At 55.7% G+C, this 22,892-nt stretch overlaps 44 non-coding genes across 44 annotated transcripts; all 44 read right to left on the reverse strand.

Moving 5' to 3' along the window:
• Window positions 1-57: 57 nt before the first annotated feature.
• Window positions 58-248, reverse strand: LOC137114259 (U2 spliceosomal RNA). The gene has a single exon (XR_010913367.1). It is a non-coding gene; the product is annotated as a U2 spliceosomal RNA (small nuclear RNA).
• Window positions 249-429: 181 nt separating this feature from the next.
• On the reverse strand, window positions 430-545 carry LOC137113360 (U5 spliceosomal RNA). Its single transcript, XR_010912493.1, has one exon. It is a non-coding gene; the product is annotated as a U5 spliceosomal RNA (small nuclear RNA).
• Window positions 546-1,097: 552 nt separating this feature from the next.
• Window positions 1,098-1,288, reverse strand: LOC137114235 (U2 spliceosomal RNA). The gene has a single exon (XR_010913343.1). It is a non-coding gene; the product is annotated as a U2 spliceosomal RNA (small nuclear RNA).
• A 181-nt stretch (window positions 1,289-1,469) lies between these two features.
• Window positions 1,470-1,585, reverse strand: LOC137113324 (U5 spliceosomal RNA). Its single transcript, XR_010912459.1, has one exon. It is a non-coding gene; the product is annotated as a U5 spliceosomal RNA (small nuclear RNA).
• Window positions 1,586-2,136: 551 nt separating this feature from the next.
• Window positions 2,137-2,327, reverse strand: LOC137114407 (U2 spliceosomal RNA). Its single transcript, XR_010913508.1, has one exon. It is a non-coding gene; the product is annotated as a U2 spliceosomal RNA (small nuclear RNA).
• A 181-nt stretch (window positions 2,328-2,508) lies between these two features.
• LOC137113361 (U5 spliceosomal RNA) lies at window positions 2,509-2,624 on the reverse strand. The gene has a single exon (XR_010912494.1). It is a non-coding gene; the product is annotated as a U5 spliceosomal RNA (small nuclear RNA).
• Window positions 2,625-3,174: 550 nt separating this feature from the next.
• LOC137114418 (U2 spliceosomal RNA) lies at window positions 3,175-3,365 on the reverse strand. The gene has a single exon (XR_010913519.1). It is a non-coding gene; the product is annotated as a U2 spliceosomal RNA (small nuclear RNA).
• Window positions 3,366-3,546: 181 nt separating this feature from the next.
• Window positions 3,547-3,662, reverse strand: LOC137113783 (U5 spliceosomal RNA). The gene has a single exon (XR_010912903.1). It is a non-coding gene; the product is annotated as a U5 spliceosomal RNA (small nuclear RNA).
• Window positions 3,663-4,214: 552 nt separating this feature from the next.
• On the reverse strand, window positions 4,215-4,405 carry LOC137114236 (U2 spliceosomal RNA). The gene has a single exon (XR_010913344.1). It is a non-coding gene; the product is annotated as a U2 spliceosomal RNA (small nuclear RNA).
• A 181-nt stretch (window positions 4,406-4,586) lies between these two features.
• Window positions 4,587-4,702, reverse strand: LOC137113362 (U5 spliceosomal RNA). The gene has a single exon (XR_010912495.1). It is a non-coding gene; the product is annotated as a U5 spliceosomal RNA (small nuclear RNA).
• Window positions 4,703-5,254: 552 nt separating this feature from the next.
• LOC137113269 (U2 spliceosomal RNA) lies at window positions 5,255-5,445 on the reverse strand. The gene has a single exon (XR_010912404.1). It is a non-coding gene; the product is annotated as a U2 spliceosomal RNA (small nuclear RNA).
• A 181-nt stretch (window positions 5,446-5,626) lies between these two features.
• Window positions 5,627-5,742, reverse strand: LOC137113785 (U5 spliceosomal RNA). Its single transcript, XR_010912905.1, has one exon. It is a non-coding gene; the product is annotated as a U5 spliceosomal RNA (small nuclear RNA).
• A 552-nt stretch (window positions 5,743-6,294) lies between these two features.
• LOC137114274 (U2 spliceosomal RNA) lies at window positions 6,295-6,485 on the reverse strand. The gene has a single exon (XR_010913382.1). It is a non-coding gene; the product is annotated as a U2 spliceosomal RNA (small nuclear RNA).
• Window positions 6,486-6,666: 181 nt separating this feature from the next.
• On the reverse strand, window positions 6,667-6,782 carry LOC137113363 (U5 spliceosomal RNA). The gene has a single exon (XR_010912496.1). It is a non-coding gene; the product is annotated as a U5 spliceosomal RNA (small nuclear RNA).
• Window positions 6,783-7,332: 550 nt separating this feature from the next.
• LOC137114430 (U2 spliceosomal RNA) lies at window positions 7,333-7,523 on the reverse strand. The gene has a single exon (XR_010913530.1). It is a non-coding gene; the product is annotated as a U2 spliceosomal RNA (small nuclear RNA).
• A 181-nt stretch (window positions 7,524-7,704) lies between these two features.
• Window positions 7,705-7,820, reverse strand: LOC137113364 (U5 spliceosomal RNA). Its single transcript, XR_010912497.1, has one exon. It is a non-coding gene; the product is annotated as a U5 spliceosomal RNA (small nuclear RNA).
• Window positions 7,821-8,371: 551 nt separating this feature from the next.
• On the reverse strand, window positions 8,372-8,562 carry LOC137114441 (U2 spliceosomal RNA). The gene has a single exon (XR_010913541.1). It is a non-coding gene; the product is annotated as a U2 spliceosomal RNA (small nuclear RNA).
• Window positions 8,563-8,743: 181 nt separating this feature from the next.
• Window positions 8,744-8,859, reverse strand: LOC137113365 (U5 spliceosomal RNA). Its single transcript, XR_010912498.1, has one exon. It is a non-coding gene; the product is annotated as a U5 spliceosomal RNA (small nuclear RNA).
• Window positions 8,860-9,410: 551 nt separating this feature from the next.
• LOC137113222 (U2 spliceosomal RNA) lies at window positions 9,411-9,601 on the reverse strand. The gene has a single exon (XR_010912357.1). It is a non-coding gene; the product is annotated as a U2 spliceosomal RNA (small nuclear RNA).
• A 179-nt stretch (window positions 9,602-9,780) lies between these two features.
• LOC137113770 (U5 spliceosomal RNA) lies at window positions 9,781-9,898 on the reverse strand. The gene has a single exon (XR_010912891.1). It is a non-coding gene; the product is annotated as a U5 spliceosomal RNA (small nuclear RNA).
• A 551-nt stretch (window positions 9,899-10,449) lies between these two features.
• On the reverse strand, window positions 10,450-10,640 carry LOC137114424 (U2 spliceosomal RNA). Its single transcript, XR_010913525.1, has one exon. It is a non-coding gene; the product is annotated as a U2 spliceosomal RNA (small nuclear RNA).
• Window positions 10,641-10,821: 181 nt separating this feature from the next.
• Window positions 10,822-10,937, reverse strand: LOC137113366 (U5 spliceosomal RNA). The gene has a single exon (XR_010912499.1). It is a non-coding gene; the product is annotated as a U5 spliceosomal RNA (small nuclear RNA).
• Window positions 10,938-11,488: 551 nt separating this feature from the next.
• LOC137113233 (U2 spliceosomal RNA) lies at window positions 11,489-11,679 on the reverse strand. Its single transcript, XR_010912368.1, has one exon. It is a non-coding gene; the product is annotated as a U2 spliceosomal RNA (small nuclear RNA).
• Window positions 11,680-11,860: 181 nt separating this feature from the next.
• Window positions 11,861-11,976, reverse strand: LOC137113367 (U5 spliceosomal RNA). The gene has a single exon (XR_010912500.1). It is a non-coding gene; the product is annotated as a U5 spliceosomal RNA (small nuclear RNA).
• Window positions 11,977-12,528: 552 nt separating this feature from the next.
• LOC137114248 (U2 spliceosomal RNA) lies at window positions 12,529-12,719 on the reverse strand. Its single transcript, XR_010913357.1, has one exon. It is a non-coding gene; the product is annotated as a U2 spliceosomal RNA (small nuclear RNA).
• A 181-nt stretch (window positions 12,720-12,900) lies between these two features.
• On the reverse strand, window positions 12,901-13,016 carry LOC137113368 (U5 spliceosomal RNA). Its single transcript, XR_010912501.1, has one exon. It is a non-coding gene; the product is annotated as a U5 spliceosomal RNA (small nuclear RNA).
• A 552-nt stretch (window positions 13,017-13,568) lies between these two features.
• LOC137113270 (U2 spliceosomal RNA) lies at window positions 13,569-13,759 on the reverse strand. The gene has a single exon (XR_010912405.1). It is a non-coding gene; the product is annotated as a U2 spliceosomal RNA (small nuclear RNA).
• Window positions 13,760-13,940: 181 nt separating this feature from the next.
• On the reverse strand, window positions 13,941-14,056 carry LOC137113370 (U5 spliceosomal RNA). Its single transcript, XR_010912503.1, has one exon. It is a non-coding gene; the product is annotated as a U5 spliceosomal RNA (small nuclear RNA).
• Window positions 14,057-14,608: 552 nt separating this feature from the next.
• Window positions 14,609-14,799, reverse strand: LOC137114237 (U2 spliceosomal RNA). The gene has a single exon (XR_010913345.1). It is a non-coding gene; the product is annotated as a U2 spliceosomal RNA (small nuclear RNA).
• Window positions 14,800-14,980: 181 nt separating this feature from the next.
• LOC137113763 (U5 spliceosomal RNA) lies at window positions 14,981-15,096 on the reverse strand. The gene has a single exon (XR_010912884.1). It is a non-coding gene; the product is annotated as a U5 spliceosomal RNA (small nuclear RNA).
• A 550-nt stretch (window positions 15,097-15,646) lies between these two features.
• LOC137113244 (U2 spliceosomal RNA) lies at window positions 15,647-15,837 on the reverse strand. Its single transcript, XR_010912379.1, has one exon. It is a non-coding gene; the product is annotated as a U2 spliceosomal RNA (small nuclear RNA).
• Window positions 15,838-16,016: 179 nt separating this feature from the next.
• Window positions 16,017-16,134, reverse strand: LOC137113771 (U5 spliceosomal RNA). The gene has a single exon (XR_010912892.1). It is a non-coding gene; the product is annotated as a U5 spliceosomal RNA (small nuclear RNA).
• Window positions 16,135-16,686: 552 nt separating this feature from the next.
• On the reverse strand, window positions 16,687-16,877 carry LOC137113271 (U2 spliceosomal RNA). Its single transcript, XR_010912406.1, has one exon. It is a non-coding gene; the product is annotated as a U2 spliceosomal RNA (small nuclear RNA).
• A 181-nt stretch (window positions 16,878-17,058) lies between these two features.
• On the reverse strand, window positions 17,059-17,174 carry LOC137113371 (U5 spliceosomal RNA). Its single transcript, XR_010912504.1, has one exon. It is a non-coding gene; the product is annotated as a U5 spliceosomal RNA (small nuclear RNA).
• Window positions 17,175-17,726: 552 nt separating this feature from the next.
• On the reverse strand, window positions 17,727-17,917 carry LOC137114238 (U2 spliceosomal RNA). Its single transcript, XR_010913347.1, has one exon. It is a non-coding gene; the product is annotated as a U2 spliceosomal RNA (small nuclear RNA).
• Window positions 17,918-18,098: 181 nt separating this feature from the next.
• Window positions 18,099-18,214, reverse strand: LOC137113372 (U5 spliceosomal RNA). Its single transcript, XR_010912505.1, has one exon. It is a non-coding gene; the product is annotated as a U5 spliceosomal RNA (small nuclear RNA).
• A 551-nt stretch (window positions 18,215-18,765) lies between these two features.
• LOC137113255 (U2 spliceosomal RNA) lies at window positions 18,766-18,956 on the reverse strand. The gene has a single exon (XR_010912390.1). It is a non-coding gene; the product is annotated as a U2 spliceosomal RNA (small nuclear RNA).
• A 181-nt stretch (window positions 18,957-19,137) lies between these two features.
• On the reverse strand, window positions 19,138-19,253 carry LOC137113373 (U5 spliceosomal RNA). The gene has a single exon (XR_010912506.1). It is a non-coding gene; the product is annotated as a U5 spliceosomal RNA (small nuclear RNA).
• A 552-nt stretch (window positions 19,254-19,805) lies between these two features.
• Window positions 19,806-19,996, reverse strand: LOC137113273 (U2 spliceosomal RNA). The gene has a single exon (XR_010912408.1). It is a non-coding gene; the product is annotated as a U2 spliceosomal RNA (small nuclear RNA).
• Window positions 19,997-20,177: 181 nt separating this feature from the next.
• On the reverse strand, window positions 20,178-20,293 carry LOC137113786 (U5 spliceosomal RNA). Its single transcript, XR_010912906.1, has one exon. It is a non-coding gene; the product is annotated as a U5 spliceosomal RNA (small nuclear RNA).
• A 552-nt stretch (window positions 20,294-20,845) lies between these two features.
• Window positions 20,846-21,036, reverse strand: LOC137114239 (U2 spliceosomal RNA). The gene has a single exon (XR_010913348.1). It is a non-coding gene; the product is annotated as a U2 spliceosomal RNA (small nuclear RNA).
• A 181-nt stretch (window positions 21,037-21,217) lies between these two features.
• LOC137113374 (U5 spliceosomal RNA) lies at window positions 21,218-21,333 on the reverse strand. The gene has a single exon (XR_010912507.1). It is a non-coding gene; the product is annotated as a U5 spliceosomal RNA (small nuclear RNA).
• A 550-nt stretch (window positions 21,334-21,883) lies between these two features.
• On the reverse strand, window positions 21,884-22,074 carry LOC137113266 (U2 spliceosomal RNA). The gene has a single exon (XR_010912401.1). It is a non-coding gene; the product is annotated as a U2 spliceosomal RNA (small nuclear RNA).
• Window positions 22,075-22,255: 181 nt separating this feature from the next.
• On the reverse strand, window positions 22,256-22,371 carry LOC137113375 (U5 spliceosomal RNA). Its single transcript, XR_010912508.1, has one exon. It is a non-coding gene; the product is annotated as a U5 spliceosomal RNA (small nuclear RNA).
• Window positions 22,372-22,892: the final 521 nt, after the last annotated feature.

Genomic DNA, 22,892 nt, shown 5'->3' on the forward strand with positions numbered 1-22,892 from the left:
TTTGGCTCACGCCCTGAAAAGCTGAGCAAGTTTTTTTTTTTTGTCCACAGGTGGAGAGAAGGCTGCACCGTTCCCAGCGGCACTGCAAGGCCAGGTCGATGCGTGGAGGGAACGGAGCAAGCCCCTTTTTCAGCTCCCGGTTCTAAAAATCCGTTTAATAAGTTGTCCCCGTGTAGAGGACATATCAGATATTAAACTGATAAGAACAGATACTACACTTGATCTTAGCCAAAAGGCCGAGAAGCGATGACCCCCACTCTTTGCTGCCTGAGCCAACCTCCTCTGACACTTCTCAAGTGTCGCGGTGCAGTATTGTTAACTGGACGTAACACTGGCCGCTGCTGAGCACCCACCCACGGCCGTGCTCTCTTTGCACAGGCCGACCTCTCCACGGACACAGCTGCTTTGACGTTTGACAAACTCACAGGGCTCTGCCAGAAGGCAAAGCCTGCCAAAAATGGAATTTAACTCATTGGTATTCCTCTCCACGGAAGTCTTTAGTAAAAGGCGAAAGACTTGTGCGTGATGAAGAGAAACCAGAGTAAGGACGCTCCTGCCTTCGTGTGGGGCCGAAGTCCCTCGTCGCACCACTCACCACCTTCGCGGAACCCCCTTCTCGGCTTGCGAGGCGTTCCATTTCCCAGGCAGCTCCCATTTCCCTGAGGCCGCCCCGGCCCTTTGGCCGAGCCAATCAGATTGCGGACAGACTAAGATCCTGCCTTTTCCAGGCGGGCTAGCAAACGCTCAGCTGCTTGCAGATCTTGAGCGAGGAGCGAGAAAAGGAGACGGGCAACGCGGGGAGCGGTAAACGGGCCCTGTGGCGGGATGGAAACGTTGCCCCCCATGCCTGCAGGCGGAAATGCAGAACGCGCACGGGGGCCCTGTTGTTGCTACACCTTGCTGTGGCGCGCTGCACTTTTCGGCCAGTTGTCATGGCTGACAAAGCGTAATTGCAAGAAGACAAAAACCAAAGGAGCCTACCGAGAAGCCGCCACTAAGTCGGCAGGGGTACTTAGCGTGACCCCCGGCGGCCGTCCCATTTGGCTCACGCCCTGAAAAGCTGAGCAAGTTTTTTTTTTTTTGTCCACAGGTGGAGAGAAGGCTGCACCGTTCCCAGCGGCACTGCAAGGCCAGGTCGATGCGTGGAGTGAACGGAGCAAGCCCCTTTTTCACCTCCCGGTACTAAAAATCCGTTTAATAAGTTGTCCCCGTGTAGAGGACATATCAGATATTAAACTGATAAGAACAGATACTACACTTGATCTTAGCCAAAAGGCCGAGAAGCGATGACCCCCACTCTTTGCCGCCTGAGCCAACCTCCTCTGACACTTCTCAAGTGTCGCGGTGCAGTATTGTTAACTGGACGTAACACTGGCCGCTGCTGAGCACCCACCCACGGCCGTGCTCTCTTTGCACAGGCCGACCTCTCCACGGACACAGCTGCTTTGACGTTTGACAAACTCACAGGGCTCTGCCAGAAGGCAAAGCCTGCCAAAAATGGAATTTAACTCATTAGTATTCCTCTCCACGGAAGTCTTTAGTAAAAGGCGAAAGACTTGTGCGTGATGAAGAGAAACCAGAGTAAGGACGCTCCTGCCTTCGTGTGGGGCCGAAGTCCCTCGTCGCACCACTCACCACCTTCGCGGAACCCCCTTCTCGGCTTGCGAGGCGTTCCATTTCCCAGGCAGCTCCCATTTCCCTGAGGCCGCCCCGGCCCTTTGGCCGAGCCAATCAGATTGCGGACAGACTAAGATCCTGCCTTTTCCAGGCGGGCTAGCAAACGCTCAGCTGCTTGCAGATCTTGAGCGAGGAGCGAGAAAAGGACACGGGCAACGCGGGGAGCGGTAAACGGGCCCTGTGGCGGGATGGAAACGTTGCCCCCCATGCCTGCAGGCGGAAATGCAGAACGCGCACGGGGGCCCTGTTGTTGCTACACCTTGCTGTGGCGCGCTGCACTTTTCGGCCAGTTGTCATGGCTGACAAAGCGTAATTGCAAGAAGACAAAAACCAAAGGAGCCTACCGAGAAGCCGCCACTAAGTCGGCAGGGGTACTTAGCGTGACCCCCGGCGGCCGTCCCATTTGGCTCACGCCCTGAAAAGCTGAGCAAGTTTTTTTTTTTTGTCCACAGGTGGAGAGAAGGCTGCACCGTTCCCAGCGGCACTGCAAGGCCAGGTCGATGCGTGGAGTGAACGGAGCAAGCCCCTTTTTCAGCTCCCGGTTCTAAAAATCCGTTTAATAAGTTGTCCCCGTGTAGAGGACATATCAGATATTAAACTGATAAGAACAGATACTACACTTGATCTTAGCCAAAAGGCCGAGAAGCGATGACCCCCACTCTTTGCTGCCTGAGCCAACCTCCTCTGACACTTCTCAAGTGTCGCGGTGCAGTATTGTTAACTGGACGTAACACTGGCCGCTGCTGAGCACCCACCCACGGCCGTGCTCTCTTTGCACAGGCCGACCTCTCCACGGACACAGCTGCTTTGACGTTTGACAAACTCACAGGGCTCTGCCAGAAGGCAAAGCCTGCCAAAAATGGAATTTAACTCATTGGTATTCCTCTCCACGGAAGTCTTTAGTAAAAGGCGAAAGACTTGTGCGTGATGAAGAGAAACCAGAGTAAGGACGCTCCTGCCTTCGTGTGGGGCCGAAGTCCCTCGTCGCACCACTCACCACCTTCGCGGAACCCCCTTCTCGGCTTGCGAGGCGTTCCATTTCCCAGGCAGCTCCCATTTCCCTGAGGCCGCCCCGGCCCTTTGGCCGAGCCAATCAGATTGCGGACAGAATAAGATCCTGCCTTTTCCAGGCGGGCTAGCAAACGCTCAGCTGCTTGCAGATCTTGAGCGAGGAGCGAGAAAAGGAGACGGGCAACGCGGGGAGCGGTAAACGGGCCCTGTGGCGGGATGGAAACGTTGCCCCCCATGCCTGCAGGGGGAAATGCAGAACGCGCACGGGGGCCCTGTTGTTGCTACACCTTGCTGTGGCGCGCTGCACTTTTCGGCCAGTTGTCATGGCTGACAAAGCGTAATTGCAAGAAGACAAAAACCAAAGGAGCCTACCGAGAAGCCGCCACTAAGTCGGCAGGGGTACTTAGCGTGACCCCCGGCGGCCGTCCCATTTGGCTCACGCCCTGAAAAGCTGAGCAAGTTTTTTTTTTTGTCCACAGGTGGAGAGAAGGCTGCACCGTTCCCAGCGGCACTGCAAGGCCAGGTCGATGCGTGGAGTGAACGGAGCAAGCCCCTTTTTCAGCTCCCGGTTCTAAAAATCCGTTTAATAAGTTGTCCCCGTGTAGAGGACATATCAGATATTAAACTGATAAGAACAGATACTACACTTGATCTTAGCCAAAAGGCCGAGAAGCGATGACCCCCACTCTTTGCTGCCTGAGCCAACCTCCTCTGACACTTCTCAAGTGTCGCGGTGCAGTATTGTTAACTGGACGTAACACTGGCCGCTGCTGAGCACCCACCCACGGCCGTGCTCTCTTTGCACAGGCCGACCTCTCCACGGACACAGCTGCTTTGACGTTTGACAAACTCACAGGGCTCTGCCAGAAGGCAAAGCCTGCCAAAAATGGAATTTAACTCATCGGTATTCCTCTCCACGGAAGTCTTTAGTAAAAGGCGAAAGACTTGTGCGTGATGAAGAGAAACCAGAGTAAGGACGCTCCTGCCTTCGTGTGGGGCCGAAGTCCCTCGTCGCACCACTCACCACCTTCGCGGAACCCCCTTCTCGGCTTGCGAGGCGTTCCATTTCCCAGGCAGCTCCCATTTCCCTGAGGCCGCCCCGGCCCTTTGGCCGAGCCAATCAGATTGCGGACAGACTAAGATCCTGCCTTTTCCAGGCGGGCTAGCAAACGCTCAGCTGCTTGCAGATCTTGAGCGAGGAGCGAGAAAAGGAGACGGGCAACGCGGGGAGCGGTAAACGGGCCCTGTGGCGGGATGGAAACGTTGCCCCCTATGCCTGCAGGGGGAAATGCAGAACGCGCACGGGGGCCCTGTTGTTGCTACACCTTGCTGTGGCGCGCTGCACTTTTCGGCCAGTTGTCATGGCTGACAAAGCGTAATTGCAAGAAGACAAAAACCAAAGGAGCCTACCGAGAAGCCGCCACTAAGTCGGCAGGGGTACTTAGCGTGACCCCCGGCGGCCGTCCCATTTGGCTCACGCCCTGAAAAGCTGAGCAAGTTTTTTTTTTTTTGTCCACAGGTGGAGAGAAGGCTGCACCGTTCCCAGCGGCACTGCAAGGCCAGGTCGATGCGTGGAGTGAACGGAGCAAGCCCCTTTTTCACCTCCCGGTACTAAAAATCCGTTTAATAAGTTGTCCCCGTGTAGAGGACATATCAGATATTAAACTGATAAGAACAGATACTACACTTGATCTTAGCCAAAAGGCCGAGAAGCGATGACCCCCACTCTTTGCCGCCTGAGCCAACCTCCTCTGACACTTCTCAAGTGTCGCGGTGCAGTATTGTTAACTGGACGTAACACTGGCCGCTGCTGAGCACCCACCCACGGCCGTGCTCTCTTTGCACAGGCCGACCTCTCCACGGACACAGCTGCTTTGACGTTTGACAAACTCACAGGGCTCTGCCAGAAGGCAAAGCCTGCCAAAAATGGAATTTAACTCATTGGTATTCCTCTCCACGGAAGTCTTTAGTAAAAGGCGAAAGACTTGTGCGTGATGAAGAGAAACCAGAGTAAGGACGCTCCTGCCTTCGTGTGGGGCCGAAGTCCCTCGTCGCACCACTCACCACCTTCGCGGAACCCCCTTCTCGGCTTGCGAGGCGTTCCATTTCCCAGGCAGCTCCCATTTCCCTGAGGCCGCCCCGGCCCTTTGGCCGAGCCAATCAGATTGCGGACAGACTAAGATCCTGCCTTTTCCAGGCGGGCTAGCAAACGCTCAGCTGCTTGCAGATCTTGAGCGAGGAGCGAGAAAAGGACACGGGCAACGCGGGGAGCGATAAACGGGCCCTGTGGCGGGATGGAAACGTTGCCCCCCATGCCTGCAGGCGGAAATGCAGAACGCGCACGGGGGCCCTGTTGTTGCTACACCTTGCTGTGGCGCGCTGCACTTTTCGGCCAGTTGTCATGGCTGACAAAGCGTAATTGCAAGAAGACAAAAACCAAAGGAGCCTACCGAGAAGCCGCCACTAAGTCGGCAGGGGTACTTAGCGTGACCCCCGGCGGCCGTCCCATTTGGCTCACGCCCTGAAAAGCTGAGCAAGTTTTTTTTTTTTTGTCCACAGGTGGAGAGAAGGCTGCACCGTTCCCAGCGGCACTGCAAGGCCAGGTCGATGCGTGGAGTGAACGGAGCAAGCCCCTTTTTCACCTCCCGGTACTAAAAATCCGTTTAATAAGTTGTCCCCGTGTAGAGGACATATCAGATATTAAACTGATACGAACAGATACTACACTTGATCTTAGCCAAAAGGCCGAGAAGCGATGACCCCCACTCTTTGCTGCCTGAGCCAACCTCCTCTGACACTTCTCAAGTGTCGCGGTGCAGTATTGTTAACTGGACGTAACACTGGCCGCTGCTGAGCACCCACCCACGGCCGTGCTCTCTTTGCACAGGCCGACCTCTCACCGGACACAGCTGCTTTGACGTTTGACAAACTCACAGGGCTCTGCCAGAAGGCAAAGCCTGCCAAAAATGGAATTTAACTCATCGGTATTCCTCTCCACGGAAGTCTTTAGTAAAAGGCGAAAGACTTGTGCGTGATGAAGAGAAACCAGAGTAAGGACGCTCCTGCCTTCGTGTGGGGCCGAAGTCCCTCGTCGCACCACTCACCACCTTCGCGGAACCCCCTTCTCGGCTTGCGAGGCGTTCCATTTCCCAGGCAGCTCCCATTTCCCTGAGGCCGCCCCGGCCCTTTGGCCGAGCCAATCAGATTGCGGACAGACTAAGATCCTGCCTTTTCCAGGCGGGCTAGCAAACGCTCAGCTGCTTGCAGATCTTGAGCGAGGAGCGAGAAAAGGAGACGGGCAACGCGGGGAGCGGTAAACGGGCCCTGTGGCGGGATGGAAACGTTGCCCCCTATGCCTGCAGGGGGAAATGCAGAACGCGCACGGGGGCCCTGTTGTTGCTACACCTTGCTGTGGCGCGCTGCACTTTTCGGCCAGTTGTCATGGCTGACAAAGCGTAATTGCAAGAAGACAAAAACCAAAGGAGCCTACCGAGAAGCCGCCACTAATTCGGCAGGGGTACTTAGCGTGACCCCCGGCGGCCGTCCCATTTGGCTCACGCCCTGAAAAGCTGAGCAAGTTTTTTTTTTTTTGTCCACAGGTGGAGAGAAGGCTGCACCGTTCCCAGCTGCACTGCAAGGCCAGGTCGATGCGTGGAGTGAACGGAGCAAGCCCCTTTTTCACCTCCCGGTACTAAAAATCCGTTTAATAAGTTGTCCCCGTGTAGAGGACATATCAGATATTAAACTGATAAGAACAGATACTACACTTGATCTTAGCCAAAAGGCCGAGAAGCGATGACCCCCACTCTTTGCTGCCTGAGCCAACCTCCTCTGACACTTCTCAAGTGTCGCGGTGCAGTATTGTTAACTGGACGTAACACTGGCCGCTGCTGAGCACCCACCCACGGCCGTGCTCTCTTTGCACAGGCCGACCTCTCCACGGACACAGCTGCTTTGACGTTTGACAAACTCACAGGGCTCTGCCAGAAGGCAAAGCCTGCCAAAAATGGAATTTAACTCATTGGTATTCCTCTCCACGGAAGTCTTTAGTAAAAGGCGAAAGACTTGTGCGTGATGAAGAGAAACCAGAGTAAGGACGCTCCTGCCTTCGTGTGGGGCCGAAGTCCCTCGTCGCACCACTCACCACCTTCGCGGAACCCCCTTCTCGGCTTGCGAGGCGTTCCATTTCCCAGGCAGCTCCCATTTCCCTGAGGCCGCCCCGGCCCTTTGGCCGAGCCAATCAGATTGCGGACAGACTAAGATCCTGCCTTTTCCAGGCGGGCTAGCAAACGCTCAGCTGCTTGCAGATCTTGAGCGAGGAGCGAGAAAAGGAGACGGGCAACGCGGGGAGCGGTAAACGGGCCCTGTGGCGGGATGGAAACGTTGCCCCCTATGCCTGCAGGGGGAAATGCAGAACGCGCACGGGGGCCCTGTTGTTGCTACACCTTGCTGTGGCGCGCTGCACTTTTCGGCCAGTTGTCATGGCTGACAAAGCGTAATTGCAAGAAGACAAAAACCAAAGGAGCCTACCGAGAAGCCGCCACTAAGTCGGCAGGGGTACTTAGCGTGACCCCCGGCGGCCGTCCCATTTGGCTCACGCCCTGAAAAGCTGAGCAAGTTTTTTTTTTTGTCCACAGGTGGAGAGAAGGCTGCACCGTTCCCAGCGGCACTGCAAGGCCAGGTCGATGCGTGGAGTGAACGGAGCAAGCCCCTTTTTCAGCTCCCGGTTCTAAAAATCCGTTTAATAAGTTGTCCCCGTGTAGAGGACATATCAGATATTAAACTGATAAGAACAGATACTACACTTGATCTTAGCCAAAAGGCCGAGAAGCGATGACCCCCACTCTTTGCTGCCTGAGCCAACCTCCTCTGACACTTCTCAAGTGTCGCGGTGCAGTATTGTTAACTGGACGTAACACTGGCCGCTGCTGAGCACCCACCCACGGCCGTGCTCTCTTTGCACAGGCCGACCTCTCCACGGACACAGCTGCTTTGACGTTTGACAAACTCACAGGGCTCTGCCAGAAGGCAAAGCCTGCCAAAAATGGAATTTAACTCATTGGTATTCCTCTCCACGGAAGTCTTTAGTAAAAGGCGAAAGACTTGTGCGTGATGAAGAGAAACCAGAGTAAGGACGCTCCTGCCTTCGTGTGGGGCCGAAGTCCCTCGTCGCACCACTCACCACCTTCGCGGAACCCCCTTCTCGGCTTGCGAGGCGTTCCATTTCCCAGGCAGCTCCCATTTCCCTGAGGCCGCCCCGGCCCTTTGGCCGAGCCAATCAGATTGCGGACAGACTAAGATCCTGCCTTTTCCAGGCGGGCTAGCAAACGCTCAGCTGCTTGCAGATCTTGAGCGAGGAGCGAGAAAAGGAGACGGGCAACGCGGGGAGCGGTAAACGGGCCCTGTGGCGGGATGGAAACGTTGCCCCCTATGCCTGCAGGGGGAAATGCAGAACGCGCACGGGGGCCCTGTTGTTGCTACACCTTGCTGTGGCGCGCTGCACTTTTCGGCCAGTTGTCATGGCTGACAAAGCGTAATTGCAAGAAGACAAAAACCAAAGGAGCCTACCGAGAAGCCGCCACTAAGTCGGCAGGGGTACTTAGCGTGACCCCCGGCGGCCGTCCCATTTGGCTCACGCCCTGAAAAGCTGAGCAAGTTTTTTTTTTTTGTCCACAGGTGGAGAGAAGGCTGCACCGTTCCCAGCGGCACTGCAAGGCCAGGTCGATGCGTGGAGTGAACGGAGCAAGCCCCTTTTTCAGCTCCCGGTTCTAAAAATCCGTTTAATAAGTTGTCCCCGTGTAGAGGACATATCAGATATTAAACTGATAAGAACAGATACTACACTTGATCTTAGCCAAAAGGCCGAGAAGCGATGACCCCCACTCTTTGCTGCCTGAGCCAACCTCCTCTGACACTTCTCAAGTGTCGCGGTGCAGTATTGTTAACTGGACGTAACACTGGCCGCTGCTGAGCACCCACCCACGGCCGTGCTCTCTTTGCACAGGCCGACCTCTCCACGGACACAGCTGCTTTGACGTTTGACAAACTCACAGGGCTCTGCCAGAAGGCAAAGCCTGCCAAAAATGGAATTTAACTCATTGGTATTCCTCTCCACGGAAGTCTTTAGTAAAAGGCGAAAGACTTGTGCGTGATGAAGAGAAACCAGAGTAAGGACGCTCCTGCCTTCGTGTGGGGCCGAAGTCCCTCGTCGCACCACTCACCACCTTCGCGGAACCCCCTTCTCGGCTTGCGAGGCGTTCCATTTCCCAGGCAGCTCCCATTTCCCTGAGGCCGCCCCGGCCCTTTGGCCGAGCCAATCAGATTGCGGACAGACTAAAATCCTGCCTTTTCCAGGCGGGCTAGCAAACGCTCAGCTGCTTGCAGATCTTGAGCGAGGAGCGAGAAAAGGAGACGGGCAACGCGGGGAGCGGTAAACGGGCCCTGTGGCGGGATGGAAACGTTGCCCCCTATGCCTGCAGGGGGAAATGCAGAACGCGCACGGGGGCCCTGTTGTTGCTACACCTTGCTGTGGCGCGCTGCACTTTTCGGCCAGTTGTCATGGCTGTCAAAGCGTAATTGCAAGAAGACAAAAACCAAAGGAGCCTACCGAGAAGCCGCCACTATGTCGGCAGGGGTACTTAGCGTGACCCCCGGCGGCCGTCCCATTTGGCTCACGCCCTGAAAAGCTGAGCAAGTTTTTTTTTTTTGTCCACAGGTGGAGAGAAGGCTGCACCGTTCCCAGCGGCACTGCAAGGCCAGGTCGATGCGTGGAGTGAACGGAGCAAGCCCCTTTTTCAGCTCCCGGTTCTAAAAATCCGTTTAATAAGTTGTCCCCGTGTAGAGGACATATCAGATATTAAACTGATAAGAACAGATACTACACTTGATCTTAGCCAAAAGGCCGAGAAGCGATGACCCCCACTCTTTGCTGCCTGAGCCAACCTCCTCTGACACTTCTCAAGTGTCGCGGTGCAGTATTGTTAACTGGACGTAACACTGGCCGCTGCTGAGCACCCACCCACGGCCGTGCTCTCTTTGCACAGGCCGACCTCTCCACGGACACAGCTGCTTTGACGTTTGACAAACTCACAGGGCTCTGCTAGAAGGCAAAGCCTGCCAAAAATGGAATTTAACTCATCGGTATTCCTCTCCACGGAAGTCTTTAGTAAAAGGCGAAAGACTTGTGCGTGATGAAGAGAAACCAGAGTAAGGACGCTCCTGCCTTCGTGTGGGGCCGAAGTCCCTCGTCGCACCACTCACCACCTTCGCGGAACCCCCTTCTCGGCTTGCGAGGCGTTCCATTTCCCAGGCAGCTCCCATTTCCCTGAGGCCGCCCCGGCCCTTTGGCCGAGCCAATCAGATTGCGGACAGACTAAGATCCTGCCTTTTCCAGGCGGGCTAGCAAACGCTCAGCTGCTTGCAGATCTTGAGCGAGGAGCGAGAAAAGGAGACGGGCAACGCGGGGAGCGGTAAACGGGCCCTGTGGCGGGATGGAAACGTTGCCCCCTATGCCTGCAGGGGGAAATGCAGAACGCGCACGGGGGCCCTGTTGTTGCTACACCTTGCTGTGGCGCGCTGCACTTTTCGGCCAGTTGTCATGGCTGACAAAGCGTAATTGCAAGAAGACAAAAACCAAAGGAGCCTACCGAGAAGCCGCCACTAAGTCGGCAGGGGTACTTAGCGTGACCCCCGGCGGCCGTCCCATTTGGCTCACGCCCTGAAAAGCTGAGCAAGTTTTTTTTTTTTGTCCACAGGTGGAGAGAAGGCTGCACCGTTCCCAGCGGCACTGCAAGGCCAGGTCGATGCGTGGAGTGAACGGAGCAAGCCCCTTTTTCAGCTCCCGGTTCTAAAAATCCGTTTAATAAGTTGTCCCCGTGTAGAGGACATATCAGATATTAAACTGATAAGAACAGATACTACACTTGATCTTAGCCAAAAGACCGAGAAGCGATGACCCCCACTCTTTGCTGCCTGAGCCAACCTCCTCTGACACTTCTCAAGTGTCGCGGTGCAGTATTGTTAACTGGACGTAACACTGGCCGCTGCTGAGCACCCACCCACGGCCGTGCTCTCTTTGCACAGGCCGACCTCTCCACGGACACAGCTGCTTTGACGTTTGACAAACTCACAGGGCTCTGCCAGAAGGCAAAGCCTGCCAAAAATGGAATTTAACTCATTGGTATTCCTCTCCACGGAAGTCTTTAGTAAAAGGCGAAAGACTTGTGCGTGATGAAGAGAAACCAGAGTAAGGACGCTCCTGCCTTCGTGTGGGGCCGAAGTCCCTCGTCGCACCACTCACCACCTTCGCGGAACCCCCTTCTCGGCTTGCGAGGCGTTCCATTTCCCAGGCAGCTCCCATTTCCCTGAGGCCGCCCCGGCCCTTTGGCCGAGCCAATCAGATTGCGGACAGACTAAGATCCTGCCTTTTCCAGGCGGGCTAGCAAACGCTCAGCTGCTTGCAGATCTTGAGCGAGGAGCGAGAAAAGGAGACGGGCAACGCGGGGAGCGGTAAACGGGCCCTGTGGCGGGATGGAAACGTTGCCCCCTATGCCTGCAGGCGGAAATGCAGAACGCGCACGGGGGCCCTGTTGTTGCTACACCTTGCTGTGGCGCGCTGCACTTTTCGGCCAGTTGTCATGGCTGACAAAGCGTAATTGCAAGAAGACAAAAACCAAAGGAGCCTACCGAGAAGCCGCCACTAAGTCGGCAGGGGTACTTAGCGTGACCCCCGGCGGCCTTCCCATTTGGCTCACGCCCTGAAAAGCTGAGCAAGTTTTTTTTTTTTGTCCACAGGTGGAGAGAAGGCTGCACCGTTCCCAGCGGCACTGCAAGGCCAGGTCGATGCGTGGAGTGAACGGAGCAAGCCCCTTTTTCAGCTCCCGGTTCTAAAAATCCGTTTAATAAGTTGTCCCCGTGTAGAGGACATATCAGATATTAAACTGATAAGAACAGATACTACACTTGATCTTAGCCAAAAGGCCGAGAAGCGATGACCCCCACTCTTTGCCGCCTGAGCCAACCTCCTCTGACACTTCTCAAGTGTCGCGGTGCAGTATTGTTAACTGGACGTAACACTGGCCGCTGCTGAGCACCCACCCACGGCCGTGCTCTCTTTGCACAGGCCGACCTCTCCACGGACACAGCTGCTTTGACGTTTGACAAACTCACAGGGCTCTGCCAGAAGGCAAAGCCTGCCAAAAATGGAATTTAACTCATTGGTATTCCTCTCCACGGAAGTCTTTAGTAAAAGGCGAAAGACTTGTGCGTGATGAAGAGAAACCAGAGTAAGGACGCTCCTGCCTTCGTGTGGGGCCGAAGTCCCTCGTCGCACCACTCACCACCTTCGCGGAACCCCCTTCTCGGCTTGCGAGGCGTTCCATTTCCCAGGCAGCTCCCATTTCCCTGAGGCCGCCCCGGCCCTTTGGCCGAGCCAATCAGATTGCGGACAGACTAAGATCCTGCCTTTTCCAGGCGGGCTAGCAAACGCTCAGCTGCTTGCAGATCTTGAGCGAGGAGCGAGAAAAGGAGACGGGCAACGCGGGGAGCGGTAAACGGGCCCTGTGGCGGGATGGAAACGTTGCCCCCCATGCCTGCAGGGGGAAATGCAGAACGCGCACGGGGGCCCTGTTGTTGCTACACCTTGCTGTGGCGCGCTGCACTTTTCGGCCAGTTGTCATGGCTGACAAAGCGTAATTGCAAGAAGACAAAAACCAAAGGAGCCTACCGAGAAGCCGCCACTAAGTCGGCAGGGGTACTTAGCGTGACCCCCGGCGGCCGTCCCATTTGGCTCACGCCCTGAAAAGCTGAGCAAGTTTTTTTTTTTTTGTCCACAGGTGGAGAGAAGGCTGCACCGTTCCCAGCGGCACTGCAAGGCCAGGTCGATGCGTGGAGTGAACGGAGCAAGCCCCTTTTTCAGCTCCCGGTACTAAAAATCCGTTTAATAAGTTGTCCCCGTGTAGAGGACATATCAGATATTAAACTGATAAGAACAGATACTACACTTGATCTTAGCCAAAAGGCCGAGAAGCGATGACCCCCACTCTTTGCTGCCTGAGCCAACCTCCTCTGACACTTCTCAAGTGTCGCGGTGCAGTATTGTTAACTGGACGTAACACTGGCCGCTGCTGAGCACCCACCCACGGCCGTGCTCTCTTTGCACAGGCCGACCTCTCCACGGACACAGCTGCTTTGACGTTTGACAAACTCACAGGGCTCTGCCAGAAGGCAAAGCCTGCCAAAAATGGAATTTAACTCATTGGTATTCCTCTCCACGGAAGTCTTTAGTAAAAGGCGAAAGACTTGTGCGTGATGAAGAGAAACCAGAGTAAGGACGCTCCTGCCTTCGTGTGGGGCCGAAGTCCCTCGTCGCACCACTCACCACCTTCGCGGAACCCCCTTCTCGGCTTGCGAGGCGTTCCATTTCCCAGGCAGCTCCCATTTCCCTGAGGCCGCCCCGGCCCTTTGGCCGAGCCAATCAGATTGCGGACAGACTAAGATCCTGCCTTTTCCAGGCGGGCTAGCAAACGCTCAGCTGCTTGCAGATCTTGAGCGAGGAGCGAGAAAAGGAGACGGGCAACGCGGGGAGCGGTAAACGGGCCCTGTGGCGGGATGGAAACGTTGCCCCCTATGCCTGCAGGGGGAAATGCAGAACGCGCACGGGGGCCCTGTTGTTGCTACACCTTGCTGTGGCGCGCTGCACTTTTCGGCCAGTTGTCATGGCTGTCAAAGCGTAATTGCAAGAAGACAAAAACCAAAGGAGCCTACCGAGAAGCCGCCACTAAGTCGGCAGGGGTACTTAGCGTGACCCCCGGCGGCCGTCCCATTTGGCTCACGCCCTGAAAAGCTGAGCAAGTTTTTTTTTTTTTGTCCACAGGTGGAGAGAAGGCTGCACCGTTCCCAGCGGCACTGCAAGGCCAGGTCGATGCGTGGAGTGAACGGAGCAAGCCCCTTTTTCACCTCCCGGTACTAAAAATCCGTTTAATAAGTTGTCCCCGTGTAGAGGACATATCAGATATTAAACTGATACGAACAGATACTACACTTGATCTTAGCCAAAAGGCCGAGAAGCGATGACCCCCACTCTTTGCTGCCTGAGCCAACCTCCTCTGACACTTCTCAAGTGTCGCGGTGCAGTATTGTTAACTGGACGTAACACTGGCCGCTGCTGAGCACCCACCCACGGCCGTGCTCTCTTTGCACAGGCCGACCTCTCCACGGACACAGCTGCTTTGACGTTTGACAAACTCACAGGGCTCTGCCAGAAGGCAAAGCCTGCCAAAAATGGAATTTAACTCATTGGTATTCCTCTCCACGGAAGTCTTTAGTAAAAGGCGAAAGACTTGTGCGTGATGAAGAGAAACCAGAGTAAGGACGCTCCTGCCTTCGTGTGGGGCCGAAGTCCCTCGTCGCACCACTCACCACCTTCGCGGAACCCCCTTCTCGGCTTGCGAGGCGTTCCATTTCCCAGGCAGCTCCCATTTCCCTGAGGCCGCCCCGGCCCTTTGGCCGAGCCAATCAGATTGCGGACAGACTAAGATCCTGCCTTTTCCAGGCGGGCTAGCAAACGCTCAGCTGCTTGCAGATCTTGAGCGAGGAGCGAGAAAAGGAGACGGGCAACGCGGGGAGCGGTAAACGGGCCCTGTGGCGGGATGGAAACGTTGCCCCCTATGCCTGCAGGGGGAAATGCAGAACGCGCACGGGGGCCCTGTTGTTGCTACACCTTGCTGTGGCGCGCTGCACTTTTCGGCCAGTTGTCATGGCTGACAAAGCGTAATTGCAAGAAGACAAAAACCAAAGGAGCCTACCGAGAAGCCGCCACTAAGTCGGCAGGGGTACTTAGCGTGACCCCCGGCGGCCGTCCCATTTGGCTCACGCCCTGAAAAGCTGAGCAAGTTTTTTTTTTTTTGTCCACAGGTGGAGAGAAGGCTGCACCGTTCCCAGCGGCACTGCAAGGCCAGGTCGATGCGTGGAGTGAACGGAGCAAGCCCCTTTTTCACCTCCCGGTACTAAAAATCCGTTTAATAAGTTGTCCCCGTGTAGAGGACATATCAGATATTAAACTGATAAGAACAGATACTACACTTGATCTTAGCCAAAAGGCCGAGAAGCGATGACCCCCACTCTTTGCTGCCTGAGCCAACCTCCTCTGACACTTCTCAAGTGTCGCGGTGCAGTATTGTTAACTGGACGTAACACTGGCCGCTGCTGAGCACCCACCCACGGCCGTGCTCTCTTTGCACAGGCCGACCTCTCCACGGACACAGCTGCTTTGACGTTTGACAAACTCACAGGGCTCTGCCAGAAGGCAAAGCCTGCCAAAAATGGAATTTAACTCATTGGTATTCCTCTCCACGGAAGTCTTTAGTAAAAGGCAAAAGACTTGTGCGTGATGAAGAGAAACCAGAGTAAGGACGCTCCTGCCTTCGTGTGGGGCCGAAGTCCCTCGTCGCACCACTCACCACCTTCGCGGAACCCCCTTCTCGGCTTGCGAGGCGTTCCATTTCCCAGGCAGCTCCCATTTCCCTGAGGCCGCCCCGGCCCTTTGGCCGAGCCAATCAGATTGCGGACAGACTAAGATCCTGCCTTTTCCAGGCGGGCTAGCAAACGCTCAGCTGCTTGCAGATCTTGAGCGAGGAGCGAGAAAAGGAGACGGGCAACGCGGGGAGCGGTAAACGGGCCCTGTGGCGGGATGGAAACGTTGCCCCCTATGCCTGCAGGGGGAAATGCAGAACGCGCACGGGGGCCCTGTTGTTGCTACACCTTGCTGTGGCGCGCTGCACTTTTCGGCCAGTTGTCATGGCTGACAAAGCGTAATTGCAAGAAGACAAAAACCAAAGGAGCCTACCGAGAAGCCGCCACTAAGTCGGCAGGGGTACTTAGCGTGACCCCCGGCGGCCGTCCCATTTGGCTCACGCCCTGAAAAGCTGAGCAAGTTTTTTTTTTTGTCCACAGGTGGAGAGAAGGCTGCACCGTTCCCAGCGGCACTGCAAGGCCAGGTCGATGCGTGGAGTGAACGGAGCAAGCCCCTTTTTCAGCTCCCGGTTCTAAAAATCCGTTTAATAAGTTGTCCCCGTGTAGAGGACATATCAGATATTAAACTGATAAGAACAGATACTACACTTGATCTTAGCCAAAAGGCCGAGAAGCGATGACCCCCACTCTTTGCTGCCTGAGCCAACCTCCTCTGACACTTCTCAAGTGTCGCGGTGCAGTATTGTTAACTGGACGTAACACTGGCCGCTGCTGAGCACCCACCCACGGCCGTGCTCTCTTTGCACAGGCCGACCTCTCCACGGACACAGCTGCTTTGACGTTTGACAAACTCACAGGGCTCTGCTAGAAGGCAAAGCCTGCCAAAAATGGAATTTAACTCATCGGTATTCCTCTCCACGGAAGTCTTTAGTAAAAGGCGAAAGACTTGTGCGTGATGAAGAGAAACCAGAGTAAGGACGCTCCTGCCTTCGTGTGGGGCCGAAGTCCCTCGTCGCACCACTCACCACCTTCGCGGAACCCCCTTCTCGGCTTGCGAGGCGTTCCATTTCCCAGGCAGCTCCCATTTCCCTGAGGCCGCCCCGGCCCTTTGGCCGAGCCAATCAGATTGCGGACAGACTAAGATCCTGCCTTTTCCAGGCGGGCTAGCAAACGCTCAGCTGCTTGCAGATCTTGAGCGAGGAGCGAGAAAAGGAGACGGGCAACGCGGGGAGCGGTAAACGGGCCCTGTGGCGGGATGGAAACGTTGCCCCCTATGCCTGCAGGGGGAAATGCAGAACGCGCACGGGGGCCCTGTTGTTGCTACACCTTGCTGTGGCGCGCTGCACTTTTCGGCCAGTTGTCATGGCTGTCAAAGCGTAATTGCAAGAAGACAAAAACCAAAGGAGCCTACCGAGAAGCCGCCACTAAGTCGGCAGGGGTACTTAGCGTGACCCCCGGCGGCCGTCCCATTTGGCTCACGCCCTGAAAAGCTGAGCAAGTTTTTTTTTTTTTGTCCACAGGTGGAGAGAAGGCTGCACCGTTCCCAGCGGCACTGCAAGGCCAGGTCGATGCGTGGAGTGAACGGAGCAAGCCCCTTTTTCACCTCCCGGTACTAAAAATCCGTTTAATAAGTTGTCCCCGTGTAGAGGACATATCAGATATTAAACTGATACGAACAGATACTACACTTGATCTTAGCCAAAAGGCCGAGAAGCGATGACCCCCACTCTTTGCTGCCTGAGCCAACCTCCTCTGACACTTCTCAAGTGTCGCGGTGCAGTATTGTTAACTGGACGTAACACTGGCCGCTGCTGAGCACCCACCCACGGCCGTGCTCTCTTTGCACAGGCCGACCTCTCCACGGACACAGCTGCTTTGACGTTTGACAAACTCACAGGGCTCTGCCAGAAGGCAAAGCCTGCCAAAAATGGAATTTAACTCATTGGTATTCCTCTCCACGGAAGTCTTTAGTAAAAGGCGAAAGACTTGTGCGTGATGAAGAGAAACCAGAGTAAGGACGCTCCTGCCTTCGTGTGGGGCCGAAGTCCCTCGTCGCACCACTCACCACCTTCGCGGAACCCCCTTCTCGGCTTGCGAGGCGTTCCATTTCCCAGGCAGCTCCCATTTCCCTGAGGCCGCCCCGGCCCTTTGGCCGAGCCAATCAGATTGCGGACAGACTAAGATCCTGCCTTTTCCAGGCGGGCTAGCAAACGCTCAGCTGCTTGCAGATCTTGAGCGAGGAGCGAGAAAAGGAGACGGGCAACGCGGGGAGCGGTAAACGGGCCCTGTGGCGGGATGGAAACGTTGCCCCCTATGCCTGCAGGGGGAAATGCAGAACGCGCACGGGGGCCCTGTTGTTGCTACACCTTGCTGTGGCGCGCTGCACTTTTCGGCCAGTTGTCATGGCTGACAAAGCGTAATTGCAAGAAGACAAAAACCAAAGGAGCCTACCGAGAAGCCGCCACTAAGTCGGCAGGGGTACTTAGCGTGACCCCCGGCGGCCGTCCCATTTGGCTCACGCCCTGAAAAGCTGAGCAAGTTTTTTTTTTTTTGTCCACAGGTGGAGAGAAGGCTGCACCGTTCCCAGCGGCACTGCAAGGCCAGGTCGATGCGTGGAGTGAACGGAGCAAGCCCCTTTTTCACCTCCCGGTACTAAAAATCCGTTTAATAAGTTGTCCCCGTGTAGAGGACATATCAGATATTAAACTGATAAGAACAGATACTACACTTGATCTTAGCCAAAAGGCCGAGAAGCGATGACCCCCACTCTTTGCCGCCTGAGCCAACCTCCTCTGACACTTCTCAAGTGTCGCGGTGCAGTATTGTTAACTGGACGTAACACTGGCCGCTGCTGAGCACCCACCCACGGCCGTGCTCTCTTTGCACAGGCCGACCTCTCCACGGACACAGCTGCTTTGACGTTTGACAAACTCACAGGGCTCTGCCAGAAGGCAAAGCCTGCCAAAAATGGAATTTAACTCATTGGTATTCCTCTCCACGGAAGTCTTTAGTAAAAGGCGAAAGACTTGTGCGTGATGAAGAGAAACCAGAGTAAGGACGCTCCTGCCTTCGTGTGGGGCCGAAGTCCCTCGTCGCACCACTCACCACCTTCGCGGAACCCCCTTCTCGGCTTGCGAGGCGTTCCATTTCCCAGGCAGCTCCCATTTCCCTGAGGCCGCCCCGGCCCTTTGGCCGAGCCAATCAGATTGCGGACAGACTAAGATCCTGCCTTTTCCAGGCGGGCTAGCAAACGCTCAGCTGCTTGCAGATCTTGAGCGAGGAGCGAGAAAAGGACACGGGCAACGCGGGGAGCGGTAAACGGGCCCTGTGGCGGGATGGAAACGTTGCCCCCCATGCCTGCAGGCGGAAATGCAGAACGCGCACGGGGGCCCTGTTGTTGCTACACCTTGCTGTGGCGCGCTGCACTTTTCGGCCAGTTGTCATGGCTGACAAAGCGTAATTGCAAGAAGACAAAAACCAAAGGAGCCTACCGAGAAGCCGCCACTAAGTCGGCAGGGGTACTTAGCGTGACCCCCGGCGGCCGTCCCATTTGGCTCACGCCCTGAAAAGCTGAGCAAGTTTTTTTTTTTTGTCCACAGGTGGAGAGAAGGCTGCACCGTTCCCAGCGGCACTGCAAGGCCAGGTCGATGCGTGGAGTGAACGGAGCAAGCCCCTTTTTCAGCTCCCGGTTCTAAAAATCCGTTTAATAAGTTGTCCCCGTGTAGAGGACATATCAGATATTAAACTGATAAGAACAGATACTACACTTGATCTTAGCCAAAAGGCCGAGAAGCGATGACCCCCACTCTTTGCTGCCTGAGCCAACCTCCTCTGACACTTCTCAAGTGTCGCGGTGCAGTATTGTTAACTGGACGTAACACTGGCCGCTGCTGAGCACCCACCCACGGCCGTGCTCTCTTTGCACAGGCCGACCTCTCCACGGACACAGCTGCTTTGACGTTTGACAAACTCACAGGGCTCTGCCAGAAGGCAAAGCCTGCCAAAAATGGAATTTAACTCATTGGTATTCCTCTCCACGGAAGTCTTTAGTAAAAGGCGAAAGACTTGTGCGTGATGAAGAGAAACCAGAGTAAGGACGCTCCTGCCTTCGTGTGGGGCCGAAGTCCCTCGTCGCACCACTCACCACCTTCGCGGAACCCCCTTCTCGGCTTGCGAGGCGTTCCATTTCCCAGGCAGCTCCCATTTCCCTGAGGCCGCCCCGGCCCTTTGGCCGAGCCAATCAGATTGCGGACAGACTAAGATCCTGCCTTTTCCAGGCGGGCTAGCAAACGCTCAGCTGCTTGCAGATCTTGAGCGAGGAGCGAGAAAAGGAGACGGGCAACGCGGGGAGCGGTAAACGGGCCCTGTGGCGGGATGGAAACGTTGCCCCCCATGCCTGCAGGGGGAAATGCAGAACGCGCACGGGGGCCCTGTTGTTGCTACACCTTGCTGTGGCGCGCTGCACTTTTCGGCCAGTTGTCATGGCTGACAAAGCGTAATTGCAAGAAGACAAAAACCAAAGGAGCCTACCGAGAAGCCGCCACTAAGTCGGCAGGGGTACTTAGCGTGACCCCCGGCGGCCGTCCCATTTGGCTCACGCCCTGAAAAGCTGAGCAAGTTTTTTTTTTTTTGTCCACAGGTGGAGAGAAGGCTGCACCGTTCCCAGCGGCACTGCAAGGCCAGGTCGATGCGTGGAGTGAACGGAGCAAGCCCCTTTTTCACCTCCCGGTACTAAAAATCCGTTTAATAAGTTGTCCCCGTGTAGAGGACATATCAGATATTAAACTGATACGAACAGATACTACACTTGATCTTAGCCAAAAGGCCGAGAAGCGATGACCCCCACTCTTTGCTGCCTGAGCCAACCTCCTCTGACACTTCTCAAGTGTCGCGGTGCAGTATTGTTAACTGGACGTAACACTGGCCGCTGCTGAGCACCCACCCACGGCCGTGCTCTCTTTGCACAGGCCGACCTCTCCACGGACACAGCTGCTTTGACGTTTGACAAACTCACAGGGCTCTGCCAGAAGGCAAAGCCTGCCAAAAATGGAATTTAACTCATCGGTATTCCTCTCCACGGAAGTCTTTAGTAAAAGGCGAAAGACTTGTGCGTGATGAAGAGAAACCAGAGTAAGGACGCTCCTGCCTTCGTGTGGGGCCGAAGTCCCTCGTCGCACCACTCACCACCTTCGCGGAACCCCCTTCTCGGCTTGCGAGGCGTTCCATTTCCCAGGCAGCTCCCATTTCCCTGAGGCCGCCCCGGCCCTTTGGCCGAGCCAATCAGATTGCGGACAGACTAAGATCCTGCCTTTTCCAGGCGGGCTAGCAAACGCTCAGCTGCTTGCAGATCTTGAGCGAGGAGCGAGAAAAGGAGACGGGCAACGCGGGGAGCGGTAAACGGGCCCTGTGGCGGGATGGAAACGTTGCCCCCCATGCCTGCAGGGGGAAATGCAGAACGCGCACGGGGGCCCTGTTGTTGCTACACCTTGCTGTGGCGCGCTGCACTTTTCGGCCAGTTGTCATGGCTGACAAAGCGTAATTGCAAGAAGACAAAAACCAAAGGAGCCTACCGAGAAGCCGCCACTAAGTCGGCAGGGGTACTTAGCGTGACCCCCGGCGGCCGTCCCATTTGGCTCACGCCCTGAAAAGCTGAGCAAGTTTTTTTTTTTTTGTCCACAGGTGGAGAGAAGGCTGCACCGTTCCCAGCGGCACTGCAAGGCCAGGTCGATGCGTGGAGTGAACGGAGCAAGCCCCTTTTTCACCTCCCGGTACTAAAAATCCGTTTAATAAGTTGTCCCCGTGTAGAGGACATATCAGATATTAAACTGATAAGAACAGATACTACACTTGATCTTAGCCAAAAGGCCGAGAAGCGATGACCCCCACTCTTTGCTGCCTGAGCCAACCTCCTCTGACACTTCTCAAGTGTCGCGGTGCAGTATTGTTAACTGGACGTAACACTGGCCGCTGCTGAGCACCCACCCACGGCCGTGCTCTCTTTGCACAGGCCGACCTCTCCACGGACACAGCTGCTTTGACGTTTGACAAACTCACAGGGCTCTGCCAGAAGGCAAAGCCTGCCAAAAATGGAATTTAACTCATTGGTATTCCTCTCCACGGAAGTCTTTAGTAAAAGGCGAAAGACTTGTGCGTGATGAAGAGAAACCAGAGTAAGGACGCTCCTGCCTTCGTGTGGGGCCGAAGTCCCTCGTCGCACCACTCACCACCTTCGCGGAACCCCCTTCTCGGCTTGCGAGGCGTTCCAATTCCCAGGCAGCTCCCATTTCCCTGAGGCCGCCCCGGCCCTTTGGCCGAGCCAATCAGATTGCGGACAGACTAAGATCCTGCCTTTTCCAGGCGGGCTAGCAAACGCTCAGCTGCTTGCAGATCTTGAGCGAGGAGCGAGAAAAGGAGACGGGCAACGCGGGGAGCGGTAAACGGGCCCTGTGGCGGGATGGAAACTTGCCCCCTATGCCTGCAGGGGGAAATGCAGAACGCGCACGGGGGCCCTGTTGTTGCTACACCTTGCTGTGGCGCGCTGCACTTTTCGGCCAGTTGTCATGGCTGACAAAGCGTAATTGCAAGAAGACAAAAACCAAAGGAGCCTACCGAGAAGCCGCCACTAAGTCGGCAGGGGTACTTAGCGTGACCCCCGGCGGCCGTCCCATTTGGCTCACGCCCTGAAAAGCTGAGCAAGTTTTTTTTTTTTGTCCACAGGTGGAGAGAAGGCTGCACCGTTCCCAGCGGCACTGCAAGGCCAGGTCGATGCGTGGAGTGAACGGAGCAAGCCCCTTTTTCAGCTCCCGGTTCTAAAAATCCGTTTAATAAGTTGTCCCCGTGTAGAGGACATATCAGATATTAAACTGATAAGAACAGATACTACACTTGATCTTAGCCAAAAGGCCGAGAAGCGATGACCCCCACTCTTTGCTGCCTGAGCCAACCTCCTCTGACACTTCTCAAGTGTCGCGGTGCAGTATTGTTAACTGGACGTAACACTGGCCGCTGCTGAGCACCCACCCACGGCCGTGCTCTCTTTGCACAGGCCGACCTCTCCACGGACACAGCTGCTTTGACGTTTGACAAACTCACAGGGCTCTGCCAGAAGGCAAAGCCTGCCAAAAATGGAATTTAACTCATTGGTATTCCTCTCCACGGAAGTCTTTAGTAAAAGGCGAAAGACTTGTGCGTGATGAAGAGAAACCAGAGTAAGGACGCTCCTGCCTTCGTGTGGGGCCGAAGTCCCTCGTCGCACCACTCACCACCTTCGCGGAACCCCCTTCTCGGCTTGCGAGGCGTTCCATTTCCCAGGCAGCTCCCATTTCCCTGAGGCCGCCCCGGCCCTTTGGCCGAGCCAATCAGATTGCGGACAGACTAAGATCCTGCCTTTTCCAGGCGGGCTAGCAAACGCTCAGCTGCTTGCAGATCTTGAGCGAGGAGCGAGAAAAGGAGACGGGCAACGCGGGGAGCGGTAAACGGGCCCTGTGGCGGGATGGAAACGTTGCCCCCTATGCCTGCAGGGGGAAATGCAGAACGCGCACGGGGGCCCTGTTGTTGCTACACCTTGCTGTGGCGCGCTGCACTTTTCGGCCAGTTGTCATGGCTGACAAAGCGTAATTGCAAGAAGACAAAAACCAAAGGAGCCTACCGAGAAGCCGCCACTAAGTCGGCAGGGGTACTTAGCGTGACCCCCGGCGGCCGTCCCATTTGGCTCACGCCCTGAAAAGCTGAGC

The sequence above is a fragment of the Channa argus genome, unplaced genomic scaffold (genome assembly GCF_033026475.1).
Source record: "Channa argus isolate prfri unplaced genomic scaffold, Channa argus male v1.0 Contig016, whole genome shotgun sequence".
NCBI classification, from domain to species: Eukaryota; Metazoa; Chordata; class Actinopteri; order Anabantiformes; family Channidae; genus Channa; species Channa argus.